The sequence below is a fragment of the Peromyscus leucopus genome, chromosome 8b (assembly GCF_004664715.2).
Source record: "Peromyscus leucopus breed LL Stock chromosome 8b, UCI_PerLeu_2.1, whole genome shotgun sequence".
Lineage (NCBI taxonomy): Eukaryota > Metazoa > Chordata > Mammalia > Rodentia > Cricetidae > Peromyscus > Peromyscus leucopus.
The window spans coordinates 5,619,678-5,633,054 of record NC_051086.1 but is presented as its reverse complement, the minus strand read 5'-3'; the positions used below and the strand labels follow the sequence as shown (position 1 = coordinate 5,633,054).

General features: G+C 43.9%; 1 protein-coding gene across 6 annotated transcripts in view; it reads left to right on the top strand.

Annotated features, from left to right (window-relative positions):
- Nucleotides 1-13,377, top strand: part of Fbxw11 (F-box and WD repeat domain containing 11) — a 105,295-nt gene that overhangs the window by 4,303 nt on the left and 87,615 nt on the right. For 2 of the 6 annotated variants that reach the window (XM_028857803.2, XM_028857800.2), the window contains exon 2: nt 6,875-7,029. The exons of the other annotated variants lie outside the window; for them this stretch is intronic. The gene's annotated coding sequence lies outside the window, so the exon portion shown is untranslated. The remainder of the gene's footprint in view (nt 1-6,874; nt 7,030-13,377) is intronic. 6 annotated transcript variants of the gene reach the window in all.

The window sequence follows — 13,377 nt, the reverse complement described above, 5'->3', positions numbered from 1 at the left end:
TTTTGGAAATAGAACTCACCAGGCTGTGTGTCTGGTTTACAGATTTCACTGGAGAGAATGCAAACTTCATTATGCATCACATTCAGTTGGGAGCATGAGTTGATGTACAGGCACTCCTTAGGAAGCACTCATAAGAGCTTGACAGAGAGATGGCTAGTTTTTCTCCCATGAAAAGATAGCAAAATGCGGCTAACGGTTGTAGGACACAAACCAGTGGGTAAAGGTGCCAGCCGCCAAGCCTGACTACCTAAATGTCATTCCCTAGGACTTATAGAAGAAGGAGAGAACAAACCTCCGGAAAACACCCTCCCACACCAGCTTACATAAATAAATGTAATTTTAAAGAAGTTTAAGGATTGCTGGGTGGTGGTGGCCTACACCTTTAATCCCAGCATAGGGAAGTAGATCTCTGGGGAGTTCAAGGCCAGAGTGAGTTCCAGGACAGATAGGGCTACATAGAGAAACCTTGCCTCACTTAGAGAAACAAAACACAAAAACAAGTTTAAGGATGATAGGTTTGTTTTGTTGTTGTTGCTTTGTTTTCTGTAGACCAGACTGGCCTTGAACTCACAGAGATCCACCTGGCTCTGCCTCGTGATTTCTGGGATTAAAGGCGGATTAAAGGCGTGTGCCACCACCGCCTGGCTTTTGTTTGTTTTTGAGACAGGATTTCTTTGTGGATAGTTTTGTTATGTTGTTGTTGCTTTTTTTGTTTTTGAGACAGGGTTTCTCAGTGTAGCCCTGGCTGTCCTAGAACTCTCTTTGTAGCCCAGGCTGGTCTTGAACTCAGAGATCCACCTGCCTCTGCCTCTGCCTCTGCCTCTGCCTCCGAATGCTGGGACTAAAGGCATGTGCCACCATCACTTGGCTAGGATGATAGTTCTGTCTCATGGGTGTGAACAAAACAAAACTTGCCTAGTTACACTTCTACTGAGTTATTAGCTGTTGAAAGATTCCCCTCTGCTAAGAGACCTTAAGTGAGTCATTTCCTTTTGTTTTTAATCTCTTAAGTGGACGAAGTAATGCAGACTAGAACATAGTGGTCCTTCTTAAGAAGGTGCAGTATAGTGCTATCTTTAGAGTTATTAAAGTATAGGCAGTCTGCAAAACTGGAGATGAAAGAAACTGATAAGGTAAATTATTTGTTTTTCTCTGTTTTCTTTTTGATTCAGTTGTTTTGTTTTTCCTCCCTTCCTGTCCTTGACTTAGTGAGGCAAATTCAATTGTTTAGTGAATCTATCAAGAAATTGGATGTCTGCAGCTGTCCCTCAAAGCTCTCTGGCTGCTAACTCACCAAATGTGCATAAATAGATGCGGGTTTCAGCAGGGCCCAAGTAATATCACCCACATGAGTTTATAGGATCTTTGACCAGTCTAAAGGGGCCGTGGCTTTAATATACAATCTGTCTGAGGATTTGCAGTAGGCTACATGTTCTTCAGATTTGACAGGGGTGGCCCTGACTGCTATAGCCTGTCCTTTACTAAGTAGAGAGCTAGCCCAGGATACTCACTAACTAGGCCATTGACACAGATTCCTAGGCCCGCACACATGTGGCCCTTGGGCAGTGCTTTTGGGGCTGTGAGTTCTGGAGCCCTTTGGAAGCATGCTGGGATCCTGGGGAAGAAGCTTTTCCAGGCCTGCTGACTCTACTTCCTGTCCCTCTTCCCATCCATTTCCCCTCCTGCCACTTCCTTTCCCTCTTTGAATCTGTCTCCCTTCAGCCTTTCTTCCTGCTGGCTTCTCTGCTGTGCTTCAGCTAGAGTTTGGGGAATCCTGGTCCTGTGTACTCTGCTCACACTCTTTCCGTCGTCAGCACTGGGATAAACTGCCTTGAGTACATTTTTGAAGGCAGCTGCTGTTTACTGAAAGAACTCCATCCTTGAGTAGCCTCTGGCCAAATTGGCTTAGGTCACATCTCAGCAATCTTCCCTTCTGCTCATGCTGATAAACCTCTATCAGCCCAGGAGACATAATGGAGGCCACCTCTTTGATGTCAGTTTGTAAGGTGGGTGGCAGATAGCATCTTGTTTGGTTGCATAGCCCAATCTTTGTGAACTAATCCTTAAATGAATGAATTACCTAGTGGTACTTAGACTAGTCTATGCCTATACTGTAGTTACTTGTTTGTGTCCCCCATTAAATGATAAGGTCTTTATCTGGGAGATGAGACCTTCCTCCCTTCCTCTGACCACAGCTCCTTCCCGTACACAGAATGCTTTTGTAACAGCTGTTCATTCGGGGGTGAACTCTCTCTGTATCTTAGCCATCTTCATGTCTGGGAAACGTCTCTGTTACCAATTCTTCTATCAGTTCTCACTTTTATGGCCTTCACATCATTTACTGACTGTTACACAGAATTGCAGTTGTGTGTAAACACCCGAGCCAGAAGCTGCAGCTGATAGCCTTTTCCCTCACCATGTGCTAAGTGCATGGTACTTGGTGGCTATTTATTAATTTCAATTAATGTTAGGTTTTTTTTTTTTTTGAGTACCATGATACCTTTTAGATTTTCTTTTGATAACTTTAACACAAAGATGTATATACAAGAAAAAGACGGGTGAGGGAAAGTGGAAGTTGATGTGTAGCTCACATAGACATTTACCCATCATGTACGGACCTATACATATACACATTGATTTATATGCACCCTAGACTGGTGATTAGCCAAGAAATGAAGCCACGTTCTTTTTATATCTGTTGGTGAGAATAGTTGATAAGCTGCAAGGGTTTCCTGACCTTAAAATTTGTGATTTAACTCGCAGAAAGGGCACAGGCTGCAGGGTGAAACACCTGATTTTCTACCAGAGCTCTGCACTTGCCATGGGACCTTAAAGGAAGCCTTAACTGCAGTGTAACTGCACACATACAGAAACCTGGCTATCCTTCTGAGTTATTGGGAAGGCTTCGAGAGACATGTATGTGAAAGGACTTTGCAGGGGGACAGCCCTTTCTAACTGTACCTGCAAGTGCAGGGATTCAAACTCAGATTCAAACTCACAGTCTTGCCGTGTCTGTCCCGAGTGCTAGGATTACTAAAGGTGTATACCACAGCACCTGGATGATGCTCCTTTTTAAAAATGTTTCATTATGTGTACGCACAGGTCTGAGGTGTGTATTTGTGTGTGTGTGTGTGTGTGTATGCGACTGTGTTACTGTGTGTGAGTGTGTGACTGTGTGCGCACCCATGCATGTGTTGTGAAGCCATGGGTGTTAATGTGGAGTCATTTCTGCGCACACTTGGTGGGTCCCAGGGGTTGACCTGGAGTCGATGGGCTTGCCGAGGAGCCGTCTGGCAAACCCCGAGTTTTTATCTATAAATTCTTCTAAATTGCTTTAAAATTTTTGAGACAGCTTCTCACTTCATAACCCAGGTTAGCCTTGAATTTACTATTTAGCTCAGGCTTGCCTCAAATTTGATGTCCTCCTGCCTCATCCTCCCAAGTGCTAGGGTTATAAGTGTGTGCCTCCATGGCAAGCCTTCAGGGACCTACATTTTATAAAGCAAACTCAGAACAGATGGTGTGGGAAAAGTTAGCTTTTTTTCCTCATAAGTTGTGCATGTGTTTATTTGTAAAGCTATTTACATGTCTATGCTTTTATTTTTAGAGGCTTACCGTTCATTTGCTTTGAGCCCATAGATACCATGAGTCATTCTTTGAGGGAAATAATAACATTTTCAGTATCCACAATGGTTTGGGAAATATGGGAGGTACTATGATGTTTAGTGGGAACTATCAGTTGGCCTGTCTGATTAGACCTCTGCTGTAGCTCCAGAGAGAAATCCCTACCTTCACCCCAGCCCTGTGTTGGGTATCCCAGCAGAAAGAGACTGGTGGTTAGTGTATGTGATCATTGAATATTCTGAATAATGTTTCATTCACTGGTTTATGGGGTTCTGGGAAATGAAGCTATTTCATTCTTGGCAAAGCACCAGGTGATTTTGGCCATTAATTGAATAAGCAAGCTTTCCTTCCGGGTTGAATTGTTCTTAATTGAATTAGTTGACAATGGGGGAAAACCTGTTGGTCAAGAACGAGCTTGTTACCTTCTGTTAAGTTTCTGCTTGATCACAATTGCTTAACAGGAAGTTTGTCTTTGTAGGCAAATGAGAGACAGACTGGGAGGACCTGACAGTCCAGTTGGTGTCTCTCACCTTGGCCTTACTGTTTTAACAAATGTTAACTTTGGTGTAGAGTTTTGTGATGTCAGCAGGAAGATTGCTGATGAGATTCCCTCTCACGGTTAGTCCACATAAAGGCCTTCACAGGCCAGAGTGCAGTGAGGTAGAAATTGGGACGTTAATGAGAAAAATGGTGGGAAGAAAGAAAAGCACCAGCTTGTGAGTGGAGAAGTGTGCAAATCCCATGAATGTGGGAGAGCTGGGCCCTAGCAGAAAGCTTCTGCTCTCCTGAAGGGAGAGCCAAGAGTGGGCTCTACACTCGCCTTTGGACTTTGAAGGAGCTAAGCTGAGACCCTTTGGCGGCTTTTAAGAACTGATGATAATGTATACTTCAGTTGTCTGAGAAGAGACAGGGAGAATTTAGTCCTCGATCTCTTACCTTCATCTGTTAATCTTCGCAAAGCTTGAGGCCGGTTAGGCATTGCAGAGATACTTCTTTGAAGGGAAGGGTGAAAAATTAACTCACCAGTACAAGGAAAGGCCAGAGGATTCAGTAGGGTGAGAACCGAGTTGTCTGGAGAAGTGCTTGTTTGCTGTGTCCTGCCTGCCCTGCAGTGTGGATGTAAGTTGCTCTTTGAAAAAACAGACTATATTGTTTTAGCAACTAGCTACCAGCATAGTTCACTGGATACTTTTGTCACACCTGGATTTCCAGTTTAATTAATTAATTAAGACCGAGTTTCACGTATCCTAGACTGGCCTTGAATTTGCTGTGTAGCCACAGATGCCCTTGACTTCTGCTCTCCCTGCTTCTACATCTGGAGTCCTGGGCTTACCTGGATGTGCATCCGGTTAACGAAGTGACAGGGACGGACTCTAGGACAGCAGCTCTCCAACATGTGGGTTGTGACCCCTTTGGGGGTGGAACGACCCTTTCACAGGGGTCATCCAAGACCATCAGGAAACACAGATATTTACATTACACTTCATAGCAGTAGCAAAATTACAATGAAAGTAGCAACAAAAATAATAAATTTATGGCTGGGGGTCACCACAACATTAAAAGGTATTAAAAGCTCACAGCTTTAGGAAGGTTGAGAACCACTGCCCTAAGACTTCGAATGCTGGGCAAATAAACCCTTGGCCAACGGAGCCGCATCCTCAGTCTTCAATTCATTCTTTTTTTACATTTTTTTATTTTTGGTTTTTCAAGACAGGGTTTCTCTGTATAGCTTTGCTCCTTTCCTGGAACTCACTCTGTAGCCCAGGCTGGCCTCGAACTCAGAGATCCGCCTGCCTCTGCCTCCCGAGTGCTGGGACTAAAGGTTTGTGCCACCACTGCCCGGCTTCAATTCATTTTGACTCAGGAACATCAACTAGTGAGGAACAACTTGAACTTCTTTTTTTTTAGGCGTGCTTTGTTTTGCATGCTTTCTTTAAGTTGTGAGGACTGCAGGGTGTGTATCTGGTCACTGTGATGCAGTCCCTCAGATGGGCGTTCAGTTCCTTCAGCGCCCAGAGTGCTGACGTCAGCACTGTCGCCGCCGCTGCCTGTGGACTGTCACCGCATCTTGGAAGTCAGAGTTCAGAAGGATTAGAAAGTTCTTATCAGGAACTTGTTTGCTGCTAGTAGGGGACTAAGGCACCTTTAGGATGTATTTTGCTATGACATTAGTGCCTGGGACCTTGCAGTTACATGGCTCCTTGGTAATGGGATGCCTTTCTATGTGGAATAATCTGGAGTTTGCTCTTTGTGTCAACCAGGATGAAATTCTCATTACCCTAGGGCCTGTGAGAGTATTTATGTCTTCTGTCCCAAAAGTAATGAGTTGCCTGACCCTTGTACTCAGGGGGCAGTTGTGCTTTGTGAAAATGCCATGGCTTCAGCTCCTGTAGGAGGGGACTCGGGAGACAGTCTTGTATTAAATAGGCCCTTCAGCTGCCCAGAGGTGTTCACTACTGCGGGGCATTTCGGCAGTAGTGTGGCAAGTAAGTTGAATCTGCATATTCTCTCTGGTTGTCCATCCTCTTTAATGTCTTTTCTCTTTTTGTTATGGTTGGTTAGGATTTGTGGTCTAATGGGGAGCTCATATGGTAGGAAAAGAATGGACAGAATTTGGATTGGCTGTAATGTTTATGAGTGTCATCTTGTAAATTATTGATTAGTGTTCTTTATTGTCTCTTTGGTTTACCTGATGATTAGCTGTTGTAGGGTATTGATTGGCCTCTAGTGAACTGTAAGTTCACTCTTACCTTGATTGTCATGCTTAAGAATGTTCTGGATTCCTATTGAACATCAAGGATTTGAGTAATGTATGTAGGTTTGATGTCTCTTCAGCGGCAAACCAAATGTTTCTTTGATGGGAATGTTAGTAAATATTGGGAGCTATTTGAACCCTTGCTTATTTTCGTTTTGACTGGCAAACTGCTTTTGTAGTGATGGAAGAGCTGTCAGAAAACTGACATTACTGTCATTGTATTGAATGACCAGGGACAGCTTATGTGGATGGTTAAGTGAGTCTTAGTTGCTCTCATTTGTAGACTGTATGCTATTTATCACGAGTAAATGTTAATATTAGCTGTATTTCACTATTTCTCTCAGTGCTGAGCTGAGGGGTACTGCCCCAGGCCCTTCATGTCCAAGGTCTGTCCTCAGATCCACCATTCCATCGGCCTTTCTTTCCATTCTTGGTGGCTGTCGTTTGCCGCTGGTGCCATGGTGGGTGTATGGATTGCTCTCTGTCTTTCAACAGTTACCGAAGTGCATGTTTGGGATTTTGTTGAAGAAAGCTGGATACAGTAAACGGAGAGTCTTGGAAGATGCTTCACCGCTGTCTTTTCTCAGACTAGTCTGAAAGGGGATGCCCCATTCAGTCAGTGGTGGATCTGAAGTGCAGAGTACTTCCAGGTAAGCCGTCACCCTGTGTGTGTTGTTTTGTGGGACTCACCTCACCGAGAGAAATTTCAAAAGTAAAACAATCTTTTTAGAGTTGGGTATTGTGGCTTACACCTGTAATCCCAGTCCATCCTTTTCCATTGCTGGGGTGGAGGACATAGTGGATATTTGTGCTTAGTGTTGTGTGTGTATGTGGGTCAATGAAGGGGCCGTGGCAGAATTACCAGGAAGAACTGCATAAATGTGAGCAGTACAGCTGTAGGCTTAAATGTCTTCTAGGCAAAATCTCAATAGGGAATAAGCAGGGATTTGGGGGTTCTGGGGAGATAGTTTATAAAATGAGTGACCATTTTGAGACATTTTCTTGAATGATTACTTTTTCTTTTTTTTCTTTTTGGTTTTTCGAGACAGGGTTTCTCCATGAATTTTTGGTGCCTGTCCTGAATCTCGTTCTGTAGACCAGACCAGGCTGGCCTCGAACTCACAGAGATCCACCTGGCTCTGCTGGGATTAAAGGCGTGTGCTGCTGCCGCCTGGCCAGCTTACTTTTGTAGAGACCATGGAAGGTGGCAGTCTGTTGGGGATTCCTAGAGGGTCTTCTCAGGCCGAGTCCCTCCCTCCCTTCACAGCAGCTGTTGGGCGCATTGCTAACTTCTAGGCCCTGTCTGTCAGTAGGTCCTTGGCATGTTTCTTCATTGGTGCGGGCTTCACTTGGATTTTAGGTAGTGGAGTGAAGCTGGAAAGTGCTGAGGAAGTGCAGGTAACCCAGGCCATGCAGCTAGGAAATGGCAGAGCTGGAGTCAGGCCTGGCCGGACCTTTCTGTCCAGTGAAACTGAACTTAAGCCTCTGGATTCTCACTTTTTTTTTTAAAGTGAAGTAAGTGTGCTCGTTGTGTCTGTTTCAGGGATGAGGGTACATGTGGAAGCCAGGTTGATGGCGAGTGTCCTTCTCAATAGCTCTTCTACCTTATTTTCATTCAGGGTCTCCTGACTAACCCCAACTCTCTGGTTCTGCTTCACTGGCAGGAGGCAGGTGCTCAGATGATAGGTGTGCTACCTTGAGCTCTGAGATGACTTGTATTTATTTTTGATGTTTTTTTTAATTTAATGGACAGCTTGGGTCCTCGTGAAGTGCAGCAGCCCTTCATTGAGCATCTCTTCATTCCCTCATAGTGGATTTTCACTGAAGCGGACATGCTAGCTCATTGTTGGCATGTCCTAGTCAGGGTTACTATTTCTGTGATGAAACACCAAGACCAGAAGTTAGGGATGAAAGAGTTGAGTCGGCTGACACTTCACTAACGGAAGCCAGGACAGGATCTCAAACAGGGCAGGAACCTGGAGGCAGGAGCTGATGCAGAGGCCATGGAGGGTGCTGCTAACTGGCTTGATCCTCATGGCCTGCTCAGCCTGCTTTCTTACAGAACCCAGGACCACTAGCCTAAGGTGGCCCCACTCTCAATGGACTAGGCCCTCATCAATCATTAATTAAGAAAAAACCCAACAGGCTTGCTGATAGCCCTGTGTTATGGAACTATTTTCTCAGTGGAAGCTCCTTCTTGTCCAGTGGCTCTGACTTGTGACAAGTTGACGTAAACTAGCAGAACAGTATTTTGGTCATTTTTGGTGCTCTGCTTGCTTTCTGAAAATTCAGCAGCTCTTTAGTGACTGTGAAAGTAATTGAGGAGCACAAGAGAGGCACAGTACATTGAAATGCAGTGTGCTGTATACAAGGAGCGCCAGTGAATTCAACCCTCCATCTTTCCCATCCCTTCTTAGTACTTACTGTTGCTTTACTCAAATAGCTTATAGCTCAAATGCGTACACTTCCTTTGACATGTTATCTGTCAGATATTGTCAGGTAACTCTTGAAAACACAACCTTTTCATTACTTAACATTTCCTCTAGATTGCCTACACCCTATACCGTTTGAAAATTTTCTGTTATAGACTGACATTCTGACCTGTTTGAGTTAGATTTCTTTGCATTTGCTAATATTCTAGGTAAACATTTCCCATACCATCTTATGAGCGGTGGGTGGTGGCTGTAGTATAGAAAGAAGAGCAGGTAATAGTTACTGGGCACTTACTCTCTAGTTACAGTTTAGATATGAAATCATTGTATCTTTACAATAACCTGGGGAGGCAAGAGCTCCTCATGCTTCATTGCGTGGAAACCAGTGTATACAGTTGCTAATAATGTGCTCAAGAGCAGAGGTAAGAGAGGCATCCAGGCAGTATGGTTTTAGAGAATGTGTCTCTGTCCTCTGTGCTCTTCACAAGTATACAGGCAAAAGTCTCCTCGAACAGGGTGTACAATTTTCTTATGTTTAGAAATGTTGACGCTGGGTGTGGCAGCTCATGAGCCTGCATTCCTAGTATTGGGAGTCTGGCCGTGAGTTCCAGGCAGCTTTGGCTATAGAGCGTGATACTGTCTCAATAAAAAAAACAAAAGGAGGCAGTTGTTGAATGTCTGTTTTTGCCCTTCTCTTAAAAAAGTCTAGCCTTCAGGTCCTGTTAGCTATCCAGGCGCTCTCTTTCCCAAGCAAACCCCAATAGTGAATTTGAGATGGTCTTTCAGAACAGTGCTGTGTGGTAAACTGCATGGTCAAGATGTTTGAAACCTCTTCTCTTCAGAATAACAGTCAGTAGTTGTCAAAGTGTTTGCCTCCTGCTTTCTGTTTCTGAGACTGGGTCTTGCCCCGTAGCCCTGGTTACATTGAGCTTCTGATCCTCCTGTGTAGTTCTCTGGAGGGCTGGGATTACAGGTGTGTGTCAGTGTACCGGCATATGTGACAATTTTGTAATGTCACTAACTCAGTTTATATTTAAATAGGCACATGTAATTTTAGAATTTGTCATCATCCAAGATGATGCCTTTAGCACCCTCAGAAATCAGATCCATTCAGTGTGCTCAAAAAGTGCGTTGTTATCCTAGGGATGGGTTGACATCAGTAGCTTTACAATACTGTTGTGTAAGACCAGAAACTAATTTTGTAAGTTTACAATGATAATATGTAGTTGGCATGTTTAGTATATTATTTATTTATTTTTCCTTTTTTGAGGCAGAGTCTCATGTAGCTCAGGCTGGCCTTGAACCCACTCTATAGCAGAGAATGGCCTTGAACTAGTGATGTTTCTGCATGTACCTTGAGAGTGCTGAGAATTACAGGCATACATAACTATACTGTTTTATTTGACGGTGGTGATCAAACCCAGGGCTTTTGTGCATACTAGGCAAGTACTCTACCAACTGAGCTACATCCCCAGCCTAAGTATACTCTTTTGGAGACCATGTTTCTCTGTATAACCCTAGCTGTCCTGGAACTCTCTGTAGATCAGGCTGGCCTTGAACTCATGGGAATCCACCTGCCTCTGCCTCCCCAGTGCTGGAATTAAAGGTGTGCACCACCACCACCACCACCACCACCACCACCACCACCACCACCACCACCACCACCACCGGACACCTAAGTATACGCTTACAGAAAGATTTGCTAGATGCTAATTTATATGTTTAATTTGGAAGGGCCTGCAGATTCTAGTCAATGACTACAACATTCTCTTGCGGTAGGTGAACTTTGCCTAGCAGGTCATGTCATGGACTCAGTCTGTTAAGTAAGATATCTGCTGGATGGATTTGGTTTCCCAAACCCTTTTCTAATTAAGGCATTTGGGGTTTTGGATTTTCCTCTTCTCCACCCGCCTTTTCTTTGTTTTTGAGCTAGGGTTTTGTATGTAGTCCAGGCTTGGCAGGAACATGTGGGCCTCCTTTACCCTCCCTCAGTGCAGGGATTATAGTTGCATGCTACCACGCCTGCTTCAGAGCACTTGCTTTAGGTCACTTAGCATATTCAGCTTGAATGGACTTTTGACTTAGAAGTCTGAGAGGTTCTTGTTTCTTCATCTTCCCCTTTCTTCTTCTTCTTCTTCTTCTTCTTCTTCTTCTTCTTCTTCTTCTTTTTCTTCTTCCATGTGTATGTGTCATGCATTTATGTGTATATGCATGCTTGTGTGTATGTGTTCGTGTGCATGCAAAGTTGATGTCAGATGTCTTTCTCCCTTGCTCTCCACTTTATTTGCTTCAGTTCTCATTACAGTGCACTTCACTGAATCTAGCACTCATGAATTGGCTAGTCTCTGTAACCAGCTTGCTCCAAGGATCCGATTTCCATCTCCCAAGCCTTGGGAGGCCGCACCCACTTGTGCTGGGATTCTGATGCCCCTCCTCCAGCTTGCAGGACAAGAGTTTTTTCCTCTGAGCCATTTCCCCAGCCCTGGCCCCTGGTTTTGCATGAGTTCCTTTGTCACTGCTGTGACCCACTTTCTGTCCATTTTCCACTCTTAAGGACATAGTTGACTTACTAAGCTTATGTAACTTGACCACATAGTATGCTGTAAATAGGAGCATACTCCGAGGACCACATACCCAATAAATAGTACATCCTCCTTGCATTACAACATGTTTTTCCGTGGAGCTTGTTTTAGTCTCCTGCGTCATTACTTTCATTTTGTTTTCTTTCTGTTCTTGAAGTAGAAAAGGTAACACAAGTGAATGGTATTTTGGGAAGTTAGCTTGGCAAGTAGATGCAGGATGAAGAGACTGAAGGCAGAGATCTGTTGGGCTTAGTGGCCAGTGATAAAAGTGAGCCAAAGTGCTTGGGGGCAGTGGGCTGGCTAGGGGGCTGTCTGTGGCTTTGTGGAAGTTACAGGTGGCGGATCTACAGAGTTTAAGGGCTGGTTTTAGTAGCAGCGGAATTGAGTAAATATCATGAGTTTTAGATTTTTCTCTCTGCCTTGGGCCCTTGGGTAGATGTTTGCTTTCTTTCTCAGGATGAGTTATACTGTAATAGAGCACGAGATTAGGGGAGAAGAAAGAATGAGTTTATGTTGGCTGAGAGGAATAACGAATTTGATTTGCCTAGAGATGAGAAGATCTAAGGATAGAGGTATCTATGTGTAACATTGCTCTGAGCTCACCAAATAGAGAAATTTGGTAGCCTTTGCCTTCATGTATCTGCCTTTATTAATAGAGCTATGAGATTACTCAAACCCAGACTGTGTCTGGGAATGCCAACACAGGGATGGGCTGTGATGTGGCCACCCTGATTTCCTTACTCCTGCTTGCTGTTCCTGTTCCCAGATGACGTCATCACATACATTCCGTGCCGTCTTCTCCCTTACTTTAACTGGCTGATCAATAGAGGCACAGTTTTTAAAGTGTGTTTTCAAAAAGCCACCATACATCCTTCATTAATTCACACAATTTCAGTTCTACATCTGCTTACTAAAATGAGAGAAAAAGAACTTGAGCAGGGTAGGAAAATGCTGTCCACCCTCCTAGCCAGCTTCAGTTCTGAATGCCTCTCCCCCGCTCTGGAGAGTACAACACGGTGTTTTGAAAGACTTTTCAAACATCACAACATGGAGCCTAAATACAAGTCAGCTATTTTACCTACGTGTCAGTTAAAGAAACAGCTGTGCAGAGCTGGAGTCAAAATGAGCTCTGTTGGACTAATTGAGGTGCTGGGTTGGTCTCTAGTGCAGCACTTCTTTAGAGAGTTCATTTTGAGTTTCCTTGTGTAGTTCGTGCTGGCCTCAAATTCACCATTCCTCAGGGGATTTAGAAAAAGATTTATTCATTTATTTTATGTGTATGGGTGTTTTGCCTGTATATATGTGTACCGTATGTGTGCAGTGCCCATGGAGGTCAGAAGAGGAGTCCGAGATGGTTATGAGCTGCCACATGGGTTCTGGGAACTGAAGATGGGTCCTCTGCAAGACTATCAAATGCTCCTTACTGCTTAGCTATTACTTCATGCCCTTCTTGAGGGATTTTGAACTCAATTCTTTTTAACTACATGTTATTTCTACATTAAGACCGATGGAGATGGCCATCAGTACTTGACACATTTTAAAGTAAATTATATGTATGTGTGGTATGAACCATAGGGTACATAGTGCAAAAGAAAATGCAAGGCTCTTGTTCTACATTCATGCATCATCTTTCTATATTCGTATATAGTTTTTTATTATTACTAATGTTTTTATTATTGTTGTTATTTTGAGATGAGGGTCTCACTAGAGTCCTGGGTAGCTTGGAACTTGTTATGTAGACCAGCTTGCCCTTGAACACTCAGAGAACTGCCGGCCTCTGCTTCCTGAGTGCCAGGATTAAAGGAATGCTCTGTCATGCATGCATAGCCTGAACCTTTTTTTTATAAAATTATTTTATTTAATATTATTGTATGTGTAATTTTTTTTTCTGCATGCATGCCTGTGTACCATACACGTGCGTGGTAACCGAGGAAGCCAGAAAAGGGCATTGGAAGCCCTGGAACTGTAGTTACAGACAGTTGTG